The sequence below is a fragment of the Solanum lycopersicum genome, chromosome 8, assembly GCF_036512215.1.
Source record: "Solanum lycopersicum chromosome 8, SLM_r2.1".
NCBI classification, from domain to species: Eukaryota; Viridiplantae; Streptophyta; class Magnoliopsida; order Solanales; family Solanaceae; genus Solanum; species Solanum lycopersicum.
Window position 1 is genome coordinate 55,207,010 of NC_090807.1, and position 18,774 is coordinate 55,225,783.

General features: G+C 34.5%; 1 long non-coding RNA gene across 1 annotated transcript; it reads right to left on the reverse strand.

The window, feature by feature from the left end:
* Positions 1-687: 687 nt before the first annotated feature.
* Positions 688-17,248, reverse strand: LOC138337771 (uncharacterized). Its single transcript, XR_011211176.1, has 3 exons — positions 17,127-17,248; positions 16,342-16,444; positions 688-1,395 (listed from the first exon to the last, which is right to left on the reverse strand). It is a non-coding gene; the product is annotated as an uncharacterized lncRNA (long non-coding RNA).
* Between the last annotated feature and the right edge of the window lie 1,526 nt (positions 17,249-18,774).

The window sequence follows — 18,774 nt, forward strand, 5'->3', positions numbered from 1 at the left end:
ACCATGTCAGACTATGTTTATAATAAAATTGATGTAAAAGAGTTTGTTTATGGTGATACGCTTAAAATAAGATGGATGGAAGGAGGTTCAACTGGATCCCTTCGATTAAAAAATTATACTATATATATAAGGTGAAAATTATTATTTATCAGTATACGTATTAACATTAACCCCTCAACTCAGCTGTGATGCGTAGCCCAATGGTCTAGGGGTTCAATATCACTCTCAGGTTCCAAGTTCGATTTATATCCATACTAAAATCACTAAACCTTATACGGAATTGTGTTGAAGTTTGCTGACATATTTTGAATTTCAAGATTTAAAAAATTCCATCTTTGATCATAATTTTTTTATATTTTTTAAATATTTTAATATTTTTTATTATTATTTTGACTTATAGTATTTTCTATGTAACTTATGAATACAAAATTTTATTCTTTTTAAAAATAAAATTTCATGCGTAAATATTCAGTCAAACTTAAACTATTTGACTCTCAAAAAATGAAAAGTATTACATAAATTGAGACAGAAGGAGTATCTATTAATATAACATTTGATTTTTTTTTCCATAAATAATATTTATATAAATTTTGTTGAAAATTCTATATCATTTTACGAAGGATATAATATAGAATAAGAATAGTCTCCTAGTAATAAATATATTTAAAATGTTAAAACAACAAAATTAATAGGGAATTGGCGAAATTTATATAATTTGTTATTATGAGGAGTAACTTTTATTAAAAAAAAAAAAGATTTTGTAGATTAACATTCCATGTTTGAATAATAAATTCAATTTTTTTCTCGTCAATAGTAGAGATCAAATTTGTGCTTGGCCAAAAATTTCAAAAGTGGTTTGGAGAAAGTTATGTTTTCACCTTTTGAAAAGAAGTTTTGACTCAACTCAAAAATAACTATTATATTTATTTTCGTAAAAGTACAATAGATTTTAAAAAGGCTAGATCAAGCAAGAGATTAAGTAAGAAGAAATGTTAAATGGAACATGACAAAACAAGTTAAAATGATCTTGTCTTTCATCACTAAGCTCCTTTTAATCAATCTTTTCGCGAATTTACTTTTTATAGTTGAACCCCCTAAATGAAAATTCTGCGTCAGCCACTGATTGTTTAGCTCATAACCTATCAAATTAAATGTGTTTGACTTTTTTTTCTATGCCACCAAGTCCTGTATCTTTTCGAGTTTGGAGTAATAAGTTATACCCGCTTTATTAGACAATGTCTTGTCACGCGTCGATCGAGGCAATTTTCGTGTGGGCGCGCGCTGAGGCAACGACCACTGCCTTCCTGTGCATTTTCCATGTGGGCGCCCGGGTGTCCGAGTCTTTTGAAAACCCAAATACGTAGTTCACCTCTCTAGCTAGTTCATAAATTTACCCTACAAAGAGAAATTTCAAGAAACAAACTTCCTCAAAGGTTCATCCATCATCCAAGGTAATATTTCACCATAGATATTCATAATTTCTTCATCTTAATATGAATTAATTATTATCGCCTACTCATTAAATTCATAGATTTTCAAGTATGCTCCCATCAAGAACTCATCTCTGGTTCAAGAAACAATGTTTTGTCATCTTTTCTTACAAAGATCTCATCTTTCTACAATATTTGGAGCGTATAAGGTATGTAAGATCAGTCATAGTGTTGGATTAGTTCGTCCTCATGTCCAATATCTCAATTAAAGTTGAATCTAGTGTTCAACCCTCAGTTTTATGAAATTATTGTTATGAATTAATTATATTCTTGTTCTAAATTCTAAATTCTTATATTATGAGATTGCAATATTATGTGCATTGATATTCTTGAGTTGTTATTGTTAGAAAATATCATACACAGCGAAAGTATTTCAGATTCATACATCTTGAATGAATATAGACAACACCCACCAATACATATCTCATACAAAGTATGCTGAAAATAAATGACAAATTGATCTATTTAATGTAACACTTTATGGAATTGAATAAATAAATAAACAATTGTTTAATAATAATACTACATCAAAATTCATGATTAATAAATATATCCTAACAGTTATTTATGCTTATATTTCACATGAACCCTAGTTAATGGATTCTTAAAGGAACAAAAATGCCCTTCATTTATAGTTTGACTCAAAAATATCCTTACCGTCAATACTTTGGCTCAAAAATACTCTTGCAGTCAATACTTTGGTCCATAAATGCCCTTGTAGTTACAAAATGGGTCAAAATGCCCTTTTTCCGGATAAAATATCATTTATTCTTTTTAAACATATCTTCTTCCTAATTAAAATATTATTAAGGAATACTATTGTTGTTTTCTTTCTTCTAAAATCACTTTATCAATAAAAATGTAGGAAATATTATTTTCATTTTAATCTCATTTTGTCAATTAGGAAAAAATGATAAATATACCCCGGAAGTATTGTAAATGGTATGCAGATACCCTCTGTCATACATTAGGGACATTGGCGCCCCTGCCATCCAAAAACTAGAGCATATATGCCCTTTATACACGTGTTATAATCTTATCCATCGACCCGACATTTGATCAATGGATAAGATTGTGTCACGTGTCCTTATTTAGTCTTCTCTTAGAGTGAAAGACATATAAGCTCTAGCTTTTTGGACAGCAGGAACACCAATTTACCAAAAATATGATGGAGGGTATCTGCTTACCATTTACAATAGTTTGGGGGTATATTTGTCCTTTTTCCCTATCATTAAAAATAAAATAATTTCATGTACCTTTTCGATAGATGATATATGTCATACATTAAGATGTTTTGATTAAACTAAGCCATTATATAAAGCAATTCACCAAAATAATACGTTCTTTTCTAAAATTTTACAGAACTAGTATAAACGTATTTCACAATAACTTTTTAGTGTATATTTTATTGTTTAAAAGTTGACGACGTTAGATTGATATACATTACTCACAGTAACGTTGTACTCACATTTTAGTAGTAAAACGGTACTCAAAATAACGTTTTAGGAGTAAAACGCTACTTACAGTAATGTATATCAACCTAACGCTGTTCGTTTTTTAAAAATGAAATATACCCTAAAACGTTACTGTGAATACGTTTATACTAATTCTGTAAAATTTTAGAAAAATGTATTAGTTTGATAAATTGCTTTATAGAATGACTTAGTTTGGTCTAAAATTCTAAATTCATATTTATCATTAATTTATATTTATATTATAGTAAAAAATATTGATGATAAAATAAAAAATATTTTCAGTTTTTTTTTCCTGAAATTAAGTAGATAAACATTTCCTATTTTTTTAAAAAATATTAATTGAAAAAAATGTGTGAAGAAGGAAATAATAATATATATTTTTGGAAATTGAACTTTTTTTTACCTATTAAATAGCAATAAAAGCATTTTTGGACCAAAGTATTGATGACAAGAGTATTTTTGGACAAAACTACAAACGAAGGACATTTTGTTCCTTTCACATAGTTTAAGGACATTTTTGAATCTAAGTATTGATGGTAAGAACATTTTTGAGTCAAACTATAAACGAAGGGTATTTTTGTTTCTTTCACATAGTTTAAGGGCATTTTGACCTTTTTTCCTCCTTTTTAGTACATTTCAGTTTGGTATTTACTATTATTGCATTCCTACAGTAAAAGCTTAAATGATTTTCATTATGATTTATATTATACTTCAGTTGGGTTATTTTAAGTTTTTTTCATTTTAGTTATTTGTGTTATTCAGACCTATTACATACTCGTACATTCAAAGTAACAATGTCATTCGATTTGCATCGTTTCATGGTGCAGATTCAGATACCTCGGATCATCAACAGGAGATCCGTTGAGATCATATCCCTTGCTTATCATCTTTTGGTGAGACCTCCCTGCTTTTAGAGGACTCTAATTTTATGATTTGTTAGTAGCAATGATTTGAGGGGTGGTGGATTATTTCCCAACACTTATCTCTATATAGTAGCTTCACAGATAGACAATTTATGTCAGTCTTGCTGTATTCAATTTTAGATATTTTATTTAAAATTTTATGTTTGATACTCGATATTTTTAGATAATTTAAGATTTAATAAATTATTTTTAAATGATTCTTCAATTTTGATGTTTGTGTATGCTTGATTTAGTTTTTCGCTTGTAGTCAACTAAGATGACAATTTACTTGGAGACCAACAATAATTATCAAGTGTCGATTACGTCCATAGTGTAGATTTGAATCGTGACAAAAGGAGATGATTTTTTTTTGGGAGGGGGGTGGGGGGGAGGGGGAGGGGGAGGGGGGAAAGACAAGGAAGAGGAAAATAAAGAGGAAGATCTCAAGTGTCGATTACGTCCATGGTGTAGATTCGAATTGTGACAAAAGAAGATGATCGGGTATCTAGCATTTTATTGCAATGCTTCTCATTCCTCTATCACCCTTACTTTTCTCTTCTAATACATTTTTATCTTAGTTTTTATTCCAGTTAATTTTATTTCTAGTACATTTTTATCTTAGTTTTCGTTGTAGTTAGTTTTATTTTTCTCTCTTTCCTTTTATGTTTTCCCTTCTAGTTAATTTTATTTTTCTGAAAGAAATTTTAGTTTTATTTTTCTCTCATTCCCTTTATGTTTTCCCTTCTAGTTAATTTTATTTTTCTGAAAGAAATTTTATTTTGGAACGATTGATGAATTTATTAAGTGAACTCACTTTTGTTTTCTTCTATTTTGGTTAATTTTGTTTTCTCTTTTATTTTATTTTAGAGTTCCTCATGCATTTATTACATGGTTTACTAGATAGAATATAACTAAGAAGTCACTCTTTAATCACTTTTTAAATTCAAATCCGTATAATTCATTACTTAGTTATTATTCTAGTGTAATGATTGTAACAATAAAAAATTATGGCTTGTGAGTTGTGAGGGCAACAAACAACAATAAATGAGAAAACAAATAGTCATTTTGTTTTGTTTACCTACCCATTAGACAACATAAAATGACAATCTTATATATAAAATTTGAAATGTTTTTCACATTTACTTGATGGTAAAATTTGCTCCTCCGACATTAGGTATTTTTCTTTTGGCGTTTAATTATGGAGGTGATCATATCACTATAAATGATATTTTATGTGGTAATTGCAATCAATGTTTCAAATTTTTAATCTTTGATTTATTATAATTAATCATGTACATATGCCAAAGTTGTTTGTTATTTTTAGTGTGTGTTGTGAGAACCTCCACTCTTTTCATAAGTTCAAGCTCGCAAGTAAAATAGATATGATGAAAAAGAAATTTGATTAGTTTGTTTTGTCTACCAAAGCCAAAATGAATATCTGATCAAATAAATAATAATATCTGATAAGATAAAGATAATCTATATAAATCTCATGTTAAGAGCTAATTATGAAAATTTTCTATTCTTTTTCAAATTATAAATATCCTTAAAATTTATGAATTTCAGAAACATCATTCAAATTTCCGGATACAATCGCAAGCATCGAATGTATAAAGCAAGGATGTATCTATAAGAGGGGAAGGATGCAACAGAGAGAGGACACACATATATTAGAGATAGAATATGACGTCTACATACATATGGGAGGATTGTATCCCAGAGAGGTATATGAATATATTAGGAAATGATATATTTGAGAGGAGATTTTCAATTTATTTAAATGGTAATTTTTAAAAAAAATTATGATAAAATAAGATGTATATTTTGATAATTTTTCCTAAAATGAATAGGGTACATTTTTTTTTTCTATCTTTGGGGAGCTAGAAACAACTACAATCCAAAGGTAGCAGACTACAAATACCAGCATTTGCAAGCCAACTAAAAGTTTCAAGCAACTACATGCAATTACATCTGAATTAAGTGAGGAGGGATAGGCATTTAACTATCAAAGATCCAACTCCTAACATATTTTCGCACAACAAGTGATTGATTCAAACTATAATCACTCTACAAGGACACTGTAATCATTTAAAATTTATTAAATATAAATTTATAAAATGATTCGGATTATATTGAATTCATAAATATATTAATCCAAATAAATATTGTGGATTGATATAATTGAGTTAAATATTTAAGTCCAATAAATATGGATTTAATTAAAGTCTAAATTAATTGATTTGGGCTACATTGGATGAACCCAATTTGTTAAACCCAATCTCATCTCATTTCTAGAGCCCATCTTGGCGCCACGTGTGCAGATGATGTGGCATGCTAAGTCAAATAAGAAAACCAATAGAATCATGACACATGTCAAAGATGACAAGCCCTCTCCATAAAAGCCCAAATGTCATGTCACTTCAATCTGATTGGCTGAAAGGAATCCTATTCCAATCGCAACTCCTCTATTCTAAAACTATAAATAGGGGTCCTCATAATTCAGAAAAGAGAGAGAAAATTCTAAGCAAGAAGCTAGAGAAACTCTGTGGTACAAACGCCATTTAATTCTCTACAAAGCTACAAGTTTAAGAATTCAAGCATTCAAGTTCAAGAACGATCAAGATCAAGACCACCGAATTCAAGAACAAGCTCGAAGCCCTTGAGTTCAAATAAAAGTCAAGATCAAGATAAAGTTCAAGTTCAAGTTAATCGTAGATTCAAGAACAAGCTTTAAAGCCCTTGAATTTATATTTGAAAAGACGAATTCAGAGGAATTATAGAGATTGTAACACTCGCTTTTGAAATAATAAAATCGATTGTTGCTATAATTTTCCGCTCTTGATTATTATTTTCTCGACGCGAATTTTATTGTCTACAAATTCTGGCACGCCCAGTGGGACAATCTCTACCTCTCATCTCAACTTTTCAAACGTCAAAGAATATCAAGATGACTTCCATGAACAACAACTCTCGATCAACCTCCTCTAAGGTCGCTAGCTCCAAGTTCTCTACTGAAGTTGAAGACATCCTTGGAGTTACCTTTGGAAGTTTTGGAGTTGTTACGAGAAGCAAGGCTGCTACACTAGGGCAACAAACGCTTCAAGTGTCGTCTGCATCAACTCCTGTTTTGGGTCTTCGACTCCAAAAGGAGCAAGTTCCTCCACAAATTCTCTAGAAGGAGGAAGTAGTGTTGCTGAAAAGATCAAAAAGACATTGGCTCTACTTTAGCAATCTGGTTCCAAGAACTCTACCACAAGGGAGAACTGTGATTCAACTTGTGAATCATCTCCGCGTATATCGCGTAATGTGAGTCCACTAAAAATTAACTTACGCGACAATCCATGTTACTCGCCTGCATCTCCGATGATCATGCAAACGATGGTGACTGCTGCTTCCTCTTCTGAGGAACAACTCGCAAATCTGAGGAAGTTGGTCGAAGGATTAACGAAGCATGTACAACACCAAGAATCTCGAATTGACAAGCTGATGGACAGGATAGAAGGAATTTTAGATGGAGATGCGAGCCATGCACCTGGAAAGGGCATTGAAGTTCAAGAAATCGAAGATCCTGCTAAGAAAGCCCCGTTTGTTAAAGAGATGCCAGTTTCTTCTGAAGGAATGATCCCGCTCGATCGCTTGAAAGAGTTTATTGAAGGAACTATCAAAGATAAGTATGAAGTCTCCACCAAGTCTTCTCATATGTATGCTAAACCATACACTGCTAGGATTGATAACTTTAAAATGCCTGCTGGTTATCAACCTCCCAAATTTCAACAATTTGAGGGAAAAGGAAATCCGAAACAACATGTCGCGCACTTCGTGGAGACATGTAATAATGCTGGAACATATGGAGACTATCTTGTTAAACAGTTTGTTCGCTCTCTAAAAGGAAAAGCCTTTGATTGGTACATGGATCTCGAACCTAACTCTATTGATAGCTAGGAGCAACTAGAACATGAGTTTCTCAATCGCTTCTATAGCACAAGGCGCACAGTGAGCATGGTAGAACTCACGAATACTCGCCAAAGAAAGGATGAACCGGTCATAGATTTCATAAATCGATGGAGGAACGCGAGCCTTAATTGCAAGGACAGGCTTAGTGAAGCTTCTGCAATCGAAATGTGTATTCAAGGAATGCACTGGGAGCTTCTTTACATCTTGCAAGGAATAAAACCAAAATCTTTCGAGGATTTAGCTACTCGCGCTCATGATATGGAGTTGAGCATGACATCTGCCGGAAAAGATATGACTATTGTCCATGATCCTCGCAAAGGAAAGGACAAACAGGAACCCAAGAGGTGGAGCAAGTTTCTGCCCAGAAATGACAACAAAGAATCCATGAGTGTAAATGTGTCACCCGCAAAGTTCACTACGAATGAGGGCGTAAAACAAAATGTGAGAACGACTTTCCAAGCACGTTCAAATCAAAAGTCGACGCTAAGGGAGATGCAAGAAAAAAAGTATCCCTTCTTGGATTCTGACGTTTCTGAAATTTTTGATGAATTGCTTGAGTTAAAACTCATTGACTTGCCAGAGAGGAAGCGACCCGATGAAGCTGGAAAAACTGATGACCCAAATTATTGCAAGTATCATAGACTTGTGAGTCATCCTTTTGAAAAATGTTTTGTCTTTAAGGATAGATTGATGCGATTGGCTAACGAAAATAAAATTATCCTTGATGATGAGAAGGCTAGTTCTAACCATACCTCTATCACGTTTGGGTCACTGGATCCGGTCCAAATATATATCTCTAAAAAGCATGAAGAAGAGCCAGTAGACCAGGACGTTGACATAGACGGTAATGAGGGTTGGATTCTTGTAACTAGGCGAAGACGCAACAAGTCAAGCTTACGAAAAGAATTATCCGAGCAACCGGTTAGAGAAAAAATGGTGAAGAAATTAAAGAAGAAAAAATCAATCAAGCGCCCCAAAAGGGCAAAGGTTGAAGTGCATCACTACCAAAAACCTCAACGTCTTGTGACTCTAGAGGAATTCTTGCCAAGCTCGTTCGGTACAAAGTCTACTCAAGGCAATGTTGAGGCATCATGTTTCAATATGGATAAAGGACAAACAATGAATGTGCCTCCTACTATAAAAGAAGGAACAACGAGTGAATCCTCACCAAAAGTGTCTCCTGGGGAAGAAGAAAAAGAAACAAGGGAAATCTCAGAAATGATGTCTCTTTCATCTTCTGAAAAATCTATTGAACTTTCTTCCCAAGAAGCACACGTCTGTGATACTAAAATCACATTTAAGGATAACGATCTTCTATTTGGTGAAACACTACACAATCGTCCTTTGTATATGGTGGGTCATGTGCTAGAGAAGAAGATAAATAGAATCTTAATAGATGAAGGATCTGGAGTCAACATTTTGCCTATCCACACATTGAAGGAACTTGGCATCACGACTAGGGAACTTAGTGAAAGTCGTCTGTTGATACAAGGATTTAATCAAGGTGGGCAGAGGTCCATAGGCTCTATTAAATTAGAGATCCACATGGGAGATTTGCGATCAAGCGCATGGGTGCATGTAATTGACGCAAAGACATCATATAACATATTACTTGGAAGGCCTTGGGTACATGAGAATAGAATTGTCTCATCTTCTTACTATCAATGTTTGAAATATCTTGAAGGTGGAATTGAAAGAAAGATAGTTGCAGATGATAATCCTTTCACCGAAGTGGAGACACACTTTGCTGATGCGAAATTCTATATGAGAAGTTATGTTGTTAAAGGGGTCAAATCCAATGACGTCAAATCAATCAAGATTGATAGTATCATAAGTAAAAGAATTGATGCAGCTATCGATAAGGCAAAAATTGACACTAAAGACTCTTGTCCCATTCTTAATGAAGGGAAGATCCTGTCTTCAAAGAAGAAGCAGACTTCTAGGCTTTGTTATGTTCCAAAAGCTAAGAAAGAACAAGATCAACCATCTAACCTTGAAGAAAATGCATTAAGAGGGCTAACTTTTCCTATCAGATGGATTGATGCAATAAACCTGTCTTCTAAGTTGCCAGAAAAGTCAGTCGCTCAAGATCAAGTGCTAGATATGACTCTCCCTACAAAGCGCATAAGAGAAGGTTTTGATCCCAATGCCTACAAGTTATTTGTGAAGGCAGGATATAACCCCAGCGAGCCATCAGCACTAGGGAAACTCCCATCAGAAGATACAACTAGGAAAGCACGTGAAGGCCTAGGTTATAGCCAACCGCCGCCAATTCGCATTTCCATAAGAAGGACCAGTAATAATCATATAACTTTTGAAGATGACGTCACTGCTCCCAATAAAAGGCCTTATGTCTTTGATCGACTTGGCGAAGCGACAACAAGAATTTCTGTGTTTGAGAGGTTAGGTCCTCTAAAGAAGAATAATAAGAACCTGAGAAGTTATTTAAAAGTTACAACACCTGCTTCACATTTGATTAGAAAAGATTTCAAAAGTTTGATTCCTTTTAGGATGAGGCGACGAGTGGAACTTATGGTTTCCTATAAAGAGGAACTCAAGGCAAAGGTTCATACTGTGGTTTACACCAAAGAGCTCGAGGAAGATGAAGAAATTGTAGGTTCCTCAAATCATGTTACAATCCAAAATGAGTACGATTCTTTGCCTCAAAAGAAGATTGTGGAAGAGGTAGAAGATATTGTCTCGTGTTGTCATATATCGGTCAATGACAATGATCCTGTGGAAGAGGAAGATGCTAAAGATGCTCCTCCAGAACTTGAAGAAGGTGTAAAGATCACAATAGATCCTTTGAAGGAAGTTAACCTTGGCACTGATGAAGATCCGAAGCCAACTTACTTGAGTGCGTTTCTAGAAATTGATGAAGAAGTCGCTTACATGAATATACTCAAAGAATATAGAGATATATTCGCTTGGAGTTACAAAGAAATGCCTGGATTGAATCCTAGAGTAGCGGTCCATCAATTGGCAGTGAAAAATGGTTCTCGTCCAGTTAAACAAGCTCAAAGACGTCTTAGACCAGACTTGATTCCATTGATAGAAAATGAAGTTAACAAACTCATTGAGGCAGGCTTTATTCTGAGGTCAAATATCCTACATGGATTTCAAGTATTGTTCCTGTGAGGAAGAAGAATGGTCAAATTCGAGTTTGTGTTGACTTTAGAGATCTCAATAATGCATGCCCTAAAGATGAGTTTCCTCTTCCCATTCCAGAGTTGATGATTGATGCCACCACTGGTTATGAGGCAATGTCGTTCATGGATGGTTCTTCTGGATATAATCAAATCCGCATGTCACCAAAAGATGAAAAACTCACTGCATTTCGCACGCCAAAAGGTATTTATTGCTACAAAGTGATGCCATTTGGTTTAAAGAATGCTGGCGCCATATATCAAAGGGCTATGCAAAATATCTTTGACGACTTGCTCCATAAAAATGTTGAATGTTATGTTGATGATTTGGTAGTAAAGTCGAGGAAGAGGGGTGATCATTTGAAAGACTTAAAGATGGTGTTTGAGTTACTCCGAAGATATCAACTAAGGATGAATCCATTGAAATGTGCCTTCGGAGTTACTTCCGGCAAGTTCCTTGGCTTTATTGTGAGACATCAAGGAATTGAAATTGATCAAGCCAAAGTCAATGCAATATCAAATATGCCTGAACCTCGAGATATTCATGAGTTAAAAAGTCTCCAAGGAAAGTTAGCCTACTTGAGAAGGTTCATCTCAAATCTAGTGGGGAGATGTCAACCATTCAGTCATCTCATGAAGAAAGGTGCTTCTTTTAATTGGGACCAAACATGTAGCGAAGCCTTTAAAAGTATCAAATCGTATCTAGTGAAACCTCCGGTTTTGGCAGCCCCTATACCTGGAAAACCATTGATACTCTACATTGCAGCACAAGAAAGGTCTGTAGGAGCCCTGTTAGCTCAAGAGAATAGTGAGGGCAAAGAAAATGCTCTTTATTACTTAAGTAGAACGATGACGCCAAATGATCTAAATTATTCGCCAATTGAAAAGTTATGCTTGGCACTGGTTTTCTCAATTCAAAAGATGAAGCATTATTTTCAAGCTCATGTTGTCCGCCTTATTTCTAGAGAAAATCCCATTAAGTTTGTTATGTCAAAACCTGTCCTTAGTGACCGACTAGCAAGATGGTACCTCCAATTCCAACAATTTGAGATTGTGTACATCCCTCAAAAATCCGTGAAGGGACAAGCACTAGTGGATTTCTTAGCAGACCATCCTATACCAAATGATTGGGAGTTAACTGATGAGTTTCCTGATGAAGATGCGATGTTAATTGAAGTTCAACCTCCTTGGAAAATGTACTTTGATGGGGCTACACATCGCGGCGGAGCTGGTGCTGGTGTGGTGTTCATCAGTTCACAAGAAGAGATTCTACCATTCTCTTTTACTCTAAAACAATGTTGCTCCAATAATGTCGCTGAATATCAAGCACTGATACTTGGACTTGAAATGGCCGTTGACATGAAACAATTACATTTACAGGTCTTTGGTGACTCTCAATTGGTGATTAATCAACTCTTAGGAAGTTATGAGGTAAAAAAGCCTGAATTGCGACCTTATCATGATTATGCTCAAAAGTTGATAAGATGGCTTGGGGATGTAACCCTTCAACATGTGCGTCGAACAGATAATAAGAAAGCTGATGCATTGGCTACTCTAGCTTCAACGCTAACCCTTCCTGATCAAACGCAAGTAACTGTCTGTCAAAAATGGATGGTACCACCATCAAATAAGGAAGAATATATTGAAAATAAGCTTGATCATATCGTCGCCATTGTTGAAGCTGCGAAGGAAGATTGGAGACAACCCATCATCGACTACCTATGTTATGGGATACTTCCAGAAAATCCAAGAAGAAGAACTGACATACGTCATCGTGCACCTCTTTTCCTTTACTATAAGGATACATTATATAGAAGATCATTTGAGGATATGTTATTATGATTTTTGGGAGAGGAAGAAGCGATTCAAGCTCTACAAGAAGCACACGCAGGAATATGTGGATTACATCAATCTGGACCAAAACTTCATTTTCACATAAAGAGGATGGGGTATTACTGGCCAACCATGGTGAAAGATTGCTTATATTATGCTAGAAAATGTGATGCTTGTCAATTTCATGCGAATTTCATTCATCAGCCACCCGAAGTATTGCACCTAACCATCGCATCTTGGCCATTTGACGCTTGGGGACTGGATATTGTAGGACCATTACCAAAGTCTTCTGGTGGACACTTGTACATCTTGGCTGCAACTGATTACTTTTCAAAATGGGCTGAAGTTGTCGCTCTTAAAGAGGTGAAGAAAGAGAATGTTGCAAATTTTATCCGAGTAAATATTATCTATCGCTTTGGCATCCCTCGCTATATAGTAACAGACAATGGCAAACCATTCGATAACAAGTTAATGAACAAGATTTGTGATCTTTTTGACTTTAAGCAGCGTAAATCTTCTATGTTCCATGCTGCCGCTAATGGTCTTGCTGAAGCATTCAATAAGAATCTATGCAACCTGCTCAAGAAAGTTGTCTCCAAATCCAAACGGGATTGGCATGAAAGAATGGAAGAAGCTTTGTGGGCATATAGGACAACATATCGTACACCAACTCAAGCAGCACCATATTCACTTGCTTTTGGAGTTGAAGCACTCCTTCCACTCGAGCGTCAAATACCCTCCTTAAGACTTGCTATTCAAGAAGGGCTCACTGAGGAAGAAAATGCTCGATTGCGTCTTGCTGAGTTAGAAGCACTTGATGAAAAGAGGTTACAAGCCCAACAAAACCTTGAATGTTATCAAGCTCGTCTATCTCGTGCTTTTAATAAGAAGGTTCGCTTGAGGTTCTTTCAAGTTGGAGATCAAGTTCTCGCGGTAAGAAGACCCATCATTACTTCGCACAAGTCTGGGGGCAAATTTACCTCAAAGTGGGATGGACCATATGTGGTACAAGAAGCATATTCAAATGGTGCTTACAAGCTTGTTGATGTTGATGGCTTAAGGATCGGTCCTATTAATGCCAAATTTCTAAAGAGATACTATCCTTGAAGGAAGATGATGCTCCTTAAGGTACGAGCTTAAACTACATGTCACTCTTGGCCCTCAAGAGTATAAACTGTGTACGGCACAACCACAAAAAAAAAAGAATAATCACTCAAATCCCCAGAACTACGTTGTGATTTGATCCTCTTTATTGAGGTACGTAGGCGCTTAGAACCATATTCTAAGTTTAGTTGCATGAGTGTAAAAAAAAATGTTCCCACTTGATCTATTGCATGAAAGTCAAAGCGATATATGTTTTATTTTTATCTTTTGTCTCATTAAACTTAAGACTTGCACGAAGTATTGATGGGTCTATGGAAGGGGCAAACCCTCATAAAATTTGAATCTCTTATAAGTACGGTGGAAGTCTTTAAATTAGATCAAGTATGCAAATTGGAGTCTTTATATTCTTTGAGTATATTATTTGAAGTATCCAAATTCTCTAAGTATACAGGTTGAAGTATTCAAATACTTTAAGTATGAAGGTAAGACTTCAAGTATATAAGTAGAAGCCTCCAAATGCGTATGTAATTGAATTTCATGCCTAATGGTGCGCGAGTTTTGTCCCTTTGCACCTTAAGCTAGCTTTGTTGCGGATTATCCCTCAATAGATCTTTGAATTCCTATGTTTTAAGGTGGACAAACTTGTCCCTTTGCACCTTAAGCTAGGCCTTTTCACGGATGTATACTTAAAAGAATCTTTTTAAATTTTCATGTCTTAAGGTGGACAATATTTGTCCCTTTGCACCTTAAGTTGACCTTTTCACTGGTGTATATTTAAAAGGATATTTAAATCTTTCATGCCTTAAGGTGGACTATATTTGTACCTTTGCACCTTAATCTAGCTTTGTTGCAAGCTTATCCTTCAATGGATCTTTAAATTTCTATGCCTTAAGGTGGACAAACTTGTCCCTTTGCACCTTAAGCTAGAGTTCCGACGGATTTATCTTTAAAAGGATCTTTAAATTTCCATGCCTTAAGGTGGACAATATTTGTCCCTTTGCACCTTAAACTGGTCTTTTCACGGGTTTATCCTGTCTCAAGTTGGTTAAGCATTCAGGACCTTGTAACACCTTGAGTTTATCTTCAAGGCAGGAGCGTTACACGGTATCTTATTAAGCTTCAAGTTGGTTAAACATTCGGAATCTTGTAACACCTTGAGATTATTTTCAAGAGGGGGGGGGGGGAGAATTACACGGTATCCTATTAAGCTTCAAGTTGGTCAAACTTATCCTTCAACGAATCTTTAAATTTCTATGCCTTAAGGTGGACAAACCTGTCCCTTTGCACCTTAAGCTAGAGTTCCGACGGATTTATATTTAAAAGGATCTTTAAATTTACATGCCTTAAGGTGGACAATATTTGTCCCTTTGCACCTTAAACTGGTCTTTTCACGGGTTTATCCTGTCTTAAGTTTGTTAAGCATTCAGGATCTTGTAACACCTTGAGGTTATCTTCAAGGCGGGAGCGTTACATGGTATCCTATTAAAGCTTCAAGTTGGTCAAGCGTTTGGGACCTTGTAACACCTTGAGGTTATCTTCAAGATGGCAGCGTTACATGGAATTTTCGTAAAGGTTCATGGTTAAGCATTCGGGACCTTGTAACACCTTGAGATTATCTTCAAGGCGGGAGCGTTACACGGTTTTCTAGTAAAGCTTCATGGTCAAACATTCAGGACCTTGTAACACCTTGAGGTTATCTTCAAGGCGGGAGAGTTACATGGTATCCTATTAAAACTTCAAGTTGGTTAAAGCATTCGGGACCATGTAACACCTTGAGGTTATCTTCAAGGCGGGAGCGTTACATGGTATTTCAGTAAAGCTTCATGGTTAAGCATTCGGGACCTTGTAACACCTTGAGATTATCTTCAAGGCGGGAGCGTTACACGGTTTTCTAGTAAAGCTTCATGGTCAAACATTCAGGACCTTGTAACACCTTGAGGTTATCTTCAAGGCGAGAGCGTTACATGATATCCTATTAAAACTTCAAATTGGTTAAGCATTCGGGACCTTGTAACATCTTGATGTTATCTCCAAGGCGGGAGCGTTACACGGTATTTAAGTAAAGCTTCATGGTTAAGCATTCGAGACCTTGTAACACCTTGAGGTTATCTTCAAGGAGGGAGCGTTACATGGTATTCTAGTAAAAGCTTCAAGTTGGTTAAGCATTCGGGACCTTGTAAAACCTTGAGGTTATTTTCAAGGCGGGAGCATTACACGGTATTCTAGTAAAGCATCAAGTTGGTTAAGCATTCGGGGCCATGGAACACCTTGATAGTTTTATTTATTTATTTTGTTAAGGCATGGCCGTTAAGCACATTTTTATGTGATAAATCCTTCGGTTATGTAGCCTCCATAAAATATAAAATTCCTTTTGCTGATCTACAAAAAAAGAAAAAGAAAAAAAAAAGGGAAATACAAGTGAAGGAGAAATTGTTACCTGTCAAGATGTTTGTGACTCGAAAGGTATTAAATCTTGAATCTTGGATGTGTTGTAGACCTTTATGTCTAGATTAGAAATCACCAAGTGGATTGTGATTTCGCTGTTCCAACGTCAAGACACGAGATTTTTAGTAAATCACACAAATCTGAAAATTTTTAGCATGACAGAATTTAGAGCTAACTTCAAAAAATCATCTAGAAAGATTCTGAAGGTGTTAAATTTTGAGTTTTGGATATGTTAGAGATCGAAAAGTCTAGTTTCTGAAAAATCAAACAGTTCATGATTTTGATTTTTCTACAATGAGATATGAATTTTCTATGATGAACATGTCAGGCTGTAAAAAAGTGACGAATTTTTAGCATGGCAGAATCTAGAGCTAACTTCAAAAAAATCATCTAGAAAGATTCTGAAGGTATTAAATTTTGAATTTTGGATATGTTATAGATCAAAAATTCTAGTTTCTGAAAAATCAAACGGTTCATGATTTTGATTTTTCTACAATAAGATATGAATTTTCTACGACGAATATGTCAGGCTGTAAAAAAAGTGACGAATTTTTAGCATGACATAATCTAGAGCTAACTTCAAAAAATCATTAAAAAATATTCTGAAGTTATTAAATTTTGATTTTCGGGTATGTTGGAGATCTAAATGTCTAGTTTCCGAAAAATCAAACGGTTCATGATTTCGATTTTTCTAGAATGAGATATGAATTTTCTACGACAGACATGTCAAGCTGTAAAAAAAGTGACGAAAATAAATTAAAAAAGAAGGAAAATTACCTTGAGTATGCCCTTTTCGTCGTAGGCTCAAAATCTGTAATTGAAGATAAAATTATGGAGACAATATATCTATTTATAGATGTCATGTGGTGGGATAGAATCCTTCTCCTAGTCCAATTACAATTTCTTTTTGGCTTGGGCAATAAAACATAATATGAATATGAAATTGAGTAGGATTACAATTCCTAATTCGATTACAATTTTTTTTTGGCTTGGGCAATAAAACACAATATGAATATGAAATTGAGTAGGATTACAATTCCTAGTTCAATTACAATTTCTTTTTGGCTTGGGCAATAAAACATATATATGAATATGAAATTAAGTAGGATTACAATTGTTAATTCAATTATAATTCGTTTTTAACTAAGGTGAAATTAGTAACCAGTTAATGCTTCAAGCCTAGTCTCTAAAAGATAAAATATCTCGACAAGACTTGAAGCAGGGAGCATTTTTAATCATTTAAAATTTATTAAATATAAATTTATAAAATGATTCGGATTATATTGAATTCATAAATATATTAATCCAAATAAATATTGTGGATTGATATAATTGAGTTAAATATTTAAGTCCAATAAATATGGATTTAATTAAAGTCTAAATTAATTGATTTGGGCTACATTGGATGAACCCAATTTGTTAAACCCAATCTCATCTCATTTCTAGAGCCCATCTTGGCGCCACGTGTGCAGATGATGTGGCATGCTAAGTCAAATAAGAAAACCAATAGAATCATGACACGTGTCAAAGATGACAAGCCCGCTCCATAAAAGCCCAAATGCCATGTCACTTCAATCTGATTGGCTGAAAGGAATCCTATTCCAATAGCAACTCCTCTATTCTAAAACTATAAATAGGGGTCCTCATAATTCAGAAAAGAGAGAGAAAATTCTAAGCAAGAAGCTAGAGAAACTCTGTGGTACAAACGCCATTTAATTCTCTACAAAGCTACAAGTTTAAGAATTCAAGCATTCAAGTTCAAGAACGATCAAGATCAAGACCACCGAATTCAAGAACAAGCTCGAAGCCCTTGAGTTCAAATAAAAGTCAAGATCAAGATAAAGTTCAAGTTCAAGTTAATCGTAGATTCAAGAACAAGCTTTAAAGCCCTTGAATTTATATTTGAAAAGGCGAATTCAGAGAAATTATAGAGATTGTAACACTCGCATTTGAAATAATAAAATCGATTGTTGCTATAATTTTCCGCTCTTGATTATTATTTTCTCGACGCGAATTTTATTGTCTACAGACACATTTTATCATTGCACATGAAATAACTCACAAGTTCTAATTTTTTTGTTTACCCTTTATAGAATTTCACATAATCTGAATTTTTCATTTAAAATGCAGTTTTTTTACCACCCCACAAACACATAAAATATTTCCAAGAAAAGATTTCAACATAAATTGCAATTGAAAACATGAAATAAATCCTCAAGAAGGCGATTAACCTAACCTAACCTATACAAATGACAAATTGAAGGGCGTCAAACAAATATTTGAAAGAAGAGAATTAGAGAGAGTGAATCACCTCCAAAATCGAAATTATGATGCCTCCTTCTGCTGTAGACAGAGGGTTCTGTTGGTGAATTAGTAGTAGATTATATATATATTTGTATATTACTATAATAATACATATTTATTT